This window comes from Peromyscus maniculatus, chromosome 7, assembly GCF_049852395.1.
Source record: "Peromyscus maniculatus bairdii isolate BWxNUB_F1_BW_parent chromosome 7, HU_Pman_BW_mat_3.1, whole genome shotgun sequence".
Taxonomy (NCBI): domain Eukaryota; kingdom Metazoa; phylum Chordata; class Mammalia; order Rodentia; family Cricetidae; genus Peromyscus; species Peromyscus maniculatus.
The window spans coordinates 63,874,172-63,879,323 of NC_134858.1; the positions used below are offsets into that span (position 1 = coordinate 63,874,172).

The 5,152-nt window shown below is 43.8% G+C and overlaps 1 pseudogene; it reads left to right on the forward strand.

Moving 5' to 3' along the window:
- Positions 1 to 2,066: 2,066 nt before the first annotated feature.
- On the forward strand, positions 2,067 to 2,759 carry LOC102910021 (peptidyl-prolyl cis-trans isomerase A pseudogene; annotated as a pseudogene).
- Positions 2,760 to 5,152: the final 2,393 nt, after the last annotated feature.

The window sequence follows — 5,152 nt, forward strand, 5'->3', positions numbered from 1 at the left end:
GACAGGGTTTCTCTGTGTAGCTTTGCGCCTTTCCTGGGACTCACTTGGTAGTCCAGGCTGGCCTCGAACTCACAGAGATCCACCTGGCTCTGCCTCCCGAGTGCTGGGATTAAAGGCGTGCGCCACCACCGCCCGGCTTCAGCTACCACTCTTAAGCCTTCTATTTCTCTAAAGGGAGGAAAGGGGACGGCTTTCTTTGTGTGCCCAGAGTTTCCTGATGTGTGCTATGATTATTCGTGTGTATCGCCTCTAGAACAAGGACTTGCCTTGTTTATCTACTCAGTCATAGAGAACTCTATAAATCCTCTCCCCTTGTCCCCGTGCCTGTGGTGGTATTGTGTTTCCCAAAATATTGTGCACCCTAATAAACTTATCTGGGGTCAGAGAACAGAACAGCCACTAGATACAGAGGCTAGAAAATGGTGGCCCTCACACCTTTAATCCTAGCATTCCAGAGGCAGAGATCTATCTGGATCTCTGTGTGTTCAAGAATACAGCCAAGCATGGTGACTCTCGCCTTTAATCCCAGGGAGTGATGGCAGAAAGCAGAAAGGTATATAAGGTACGAAGACCAGAAACTAGAAGCTTCTGGTTAAACTTTTAGGCTTTGAGCAGCAGTTCAGCTGAGATTCATTCTGGATGAGGACTCAGAAGCTTCCAGTCTGAGTAAACAGGATCAGCTGAGGAATTGGCAAGGTGAGGTGGCTGTGGCTTGTTCTGCTTCTCTGATCTTCCAGCATTCACCCCAATACCTGGCTCCAGGTTTGATTTTATTAATAAGACCTTCTAAGATTCACGCTACACGTGGCACCAGATTTCCCCCTGCACTTTCTTATTGTCCTTACTTGGCATTGATTTGTCCATTTCCTGCTGTGGAGTAAGAAACCAATCACCTGTATCTACCCCTAGCATTTCTGTGTGTGTGTGTGTGTGTGTGTGTTCTTTTTTCCCTTCCTTCCTTCTGGTGCTGGGGACTGATACTTATAAAGCAAACATCCTACCACTGAGCTAAACCCCCAACTCCTTGGTTTTTGTTTCTTGACAAAGTCTTGCTCAGGCTAGGCTAAAACTCGTGATCCTCTTGTCTCAAGCCAAGTGCTGGGGCTCCAGGGCTGTGCTGTCATGCCTGGCTTACTATTTGTGTTTTGTTGAAGCAATACTAATACACGGCTGTAAAAAATTAATCAGAAAAATGATTATTAGGGACCAGACAGATGGTTCAGCAGTTAAGAGCACTTGCTGCTCTTCCAGAGGACCAGAGCTTAGTTCCTAGGATCCACATCAGATAGCTTGAAACTGTAACTCTAGCCCCAGAGGCCCCTCTCTGGCTTCCATGGATGCCTGTATTCATATGCATGTATGCAGGATCCTCGAACAGTCCTGGACCCCTGACTAGGGGTGATGAGAGAATGAAGAAAAACTGGGGTTGGGTGACCTGGGCCCTCAAACGGGGAAGCCACAGCACTGGCAGCTCACAAGGTTTATTAAACACGGTAGAACACAGCTGAACAAGGGGTGGGATCATTGCAAACAGCGGAACAGGGAAACAGGTTTAGCCAATCTTGGTAGGAGCAGTCTCTGCAGGGGAGTAATCTTCAGGGAGGGGGAAAGTTACCATGCACATTTTCTGTACAGACTGTTAACATTTCACACTCAGACCCAAGGAAAGCTTTGCTAGACCTGGGGAAGACTTTGCCACTCTTATGGGGCTGAGACCTTGGGATCTGTGACATGTGTCAACAATACATATTCTCTTAGGATTTCACTCACTTCCTACACACACACACACACACACACACACACACACACACACACAAACATGTGCATGCACACGCATAGACACATATATATACTTAATTAAAAATAATAAAAGTTATTGTTGTCAAGTATGATTATCATGTTTGTAATCTTAGCACTCAGGAGGCTAGGGTAGGAGGACTGGGACTTTGAGGCTAATATGGGCTAGTATGGGTGTAGGCCAGTTAGAACAGCCTAAGAATACCCTAGCTTAAAAACAATTACGCCCTTAGGCTTTGCAGACGCTGCTGTCGCTACTTGCTGCAGCCATGGTCAACCCCACCATGTTCTTCGACATCACAGCCGATGGCGAGCCCTTGGGCCTCGTCTCCTTCGAATTATTTGCAGACAAAGTTCCAAAGACAGCAGAAAACTTCCACGCTTTGAGCACTGGAGAGAAAGGATTTAGATATAAGGGTTCCTCCTTTCCAGAATTATTCCAGGATTCGTGTGCCAGGGTGAGTGACTTCACATGCCATAATGGCACTGGTGGCAGATCCATCTACGGAGAGAAATTTGACAATTTCATCCTGAAGCATTCAGGTCCACAGCAAATGCTGGGCCAAACACAAATGGTTCCCAGTTTTTTATCTGCACCGCCAAGACTGCGTGGCTGGATGGCAAACACGTGGTCTTCGGGAAGGTGAAAGAAGGCACGAACATCGTGGAAGCCATGGAGCGCTTTGGGTCCAGGAATGGCAAGACCAGCAAGAAGATCCCCATTTCTGACTGTGGACAACTCTCATTCTTTCGACGTGCGGGCTTCTTACCCACCAGATCATTCCTTCTGTAGCTCAGGAGAGCACCCCCACCCCATCGGCTCGCAGTACCCCGTAACCTCCGCTCTCACTGAAGTTCTCTGGGTTCCATATCCTCCTCATTCCCCGTCAAGCGCAGCTGGATTGCAGAGTTAAGTTTATGATTATGAATAAAAACTAAGAACTGTTACAAAACAAAACAAAACAAAACAAAACAAAACAAAACAAAACAAAACAAAACAAAACAAAACAAAACAAAACAAAACAAAACAAAAACAAGCACCCACCGGCAACCCCAGTACTTGAAAGTAGGGGAAAGAAGATCAGGAGTTCAAGCCCAGCCTCAGTTACCCAGCAAATTCAAGAGTAGCCTAGGCTTCATGAAACCCTCCCTCCTTCAAAACCCAAAAGAAATATCAAAATCATTTTTTAACCAAAAGTAAAAATGATTATTGTATTCCAGGCTTAGGCAATGTCCTGTAAAGGAAGTTTTTACTATTATTTAGAGAGCTGTCCTGACAGGAGTGTTATTTCACTGAGAACAGAGTCCAGTTAGGAACTCGGTACGCTTTGTATGCAACAAGAAGGAATCTCATTTCTAAAAGAAGTGCTTGCTAATCTCGGGTCCTATTTTTGTATCTCTGCTTCCTTTCAAATCTTTTTGGCAGATCAATTACCTGTTAGTGAAAAAAATAAAAAGAGGTAATGAGTGTATTCTCATATGTAGACATATTTAACAAAAATTCTAGGAAAATTTTTGGCTTGGAGATTTTTTTTGAGAACACATTATTATGAGAATGTGTAACTTTTATATTTAGCCATGAACTCACTACTGTAACTCTACCACCTCAATAAAGTTCTCTGCGTTCAGCAAATCTCCTATGTTCTGTGAATATTGTTCAGTCTTTATTGTCTTTTAGTTTGTGTTATGTTGCTTTGTCATGCTGGCTATTTACCAGGCAGGTCTTTGTCTTCTAAAAATACATATCAGGTTGGTACAGCTCTGACATTGATATGTAGCTAAGGATGACTCTGAATGCTTGATCCTCCTGCCTCCACATTGCAAGTGCTAAGATCATGGACATGCTCCACTACACTGTGCTTTTTTAAATTAATTTTAATTGGACTGTAGGGTTAGTTGGTTCCAAGTTTTCCTTCTCCCCAGAGAACATAGTGATGAGCACATTCAAGAGGGCCTGCTAAATTAGCTATTAAAAGTCTATAAATATCATGGTACAATAAACATCCCACCCTTCCTGACATCCTTCTTCCCCGGAGGGGCAGTAATGTAGTATCAACAACTTTCAGAAGTTGAGCACCTAACCTTACAATCCAGCTCTCTCTGTCTCTGTCTCTGTCTCTGTCTCTGTCTCTGTCTCTGTATGTGTGTATATGTGTGTGTGTCTGTCTGTCTGTCTTTTTAAAAACAGGATCTTACTATAGCCCCAACTGGCCTACAATTATGTACACCAGGCTGGCCTCAAACCTGTAGCAGATCCTCCTGCTTCCGCCTCTGCCTCTTTAGTAACAACTAATGACACATGTAGAGCGATGGACTCCACTATAGGGATAAGGGACACAATTCTTGACTGCTTAGCTTTGTTTTCACATACATACTTTGAACCCCTTAAGTTCTAGCATTCTGTGTTACAGATAGAAAATGTTTTACAGATAGTAAAAGTACATGCAATAAATGATTGATATACTTTTAGAGGTTTTTCTTTTTCAAGTGGAAATATCATGACAAATCAAGTGTTAATAGCTATCTTGGGTTGGGAGTATAGCTCAGTCGCAGAGTGCTTGCTTCATGTGCGTGAGGCCCTGGGATCAATTCCACCCTCCGCAAAAATAAGTAAATCAGTACAATGAGACGGACCTTTTAGGTTTCCTCCTCCATAGCCTTGCTGAGCAGGGTCAAGAACTCTGAGCTAGGTCACAGATACTGCAAACAACAAAGTAAAACAGCTGGATGTGGGCACACGCTTGTAATCTCAGCACCTAGGAATCTGAGGCAGGAGGATTTCAAGTTTGGGTCTAATCTGGGATCCAGGGTGAAATTTGTAGCAGGAATCTTAACAGTTCTTATTAATAAAATCAAACCTGAGGCCAGTTATTGGGGTGAATGCTGGAAGATCAGAGAAGCAGAACAAGCCACAGCTACCTCACCTCGCCAGTTCCTCAGCTGATCCTGTTTCCTCAGACTGGAAGCTTCTGAGTCCTCATCCAGAATGAATCTCAGCTGAACTGTGCTGCTCGAAAGCCTGAATGCTTAACCAGCCAAATGTTTCCAGTTTCTGGTCCTCACACCTTATATACCTTTCTGCTTTCTACCATCACTCCCTGGGATTAAAGGCTCACTTTCTGGAATTAAAGGCGTGAATCACCATGCTTGGTTGTATCCTTGAACTCATGGATTTCTGCCTCTGGAATGCTAGGATTAAAGGTGTGTGCTACCACTGCCTATCCTCTATGTTTAATATTGTGGCTGTTCTGTCTCTGACCCCAGATAAGTTTATTAGGGTACACAATATTTTGAGGAACACAATACCACCACACCCCCTTTTTTGTCTAAAATTAAAAAAAGCTTATAACTTATA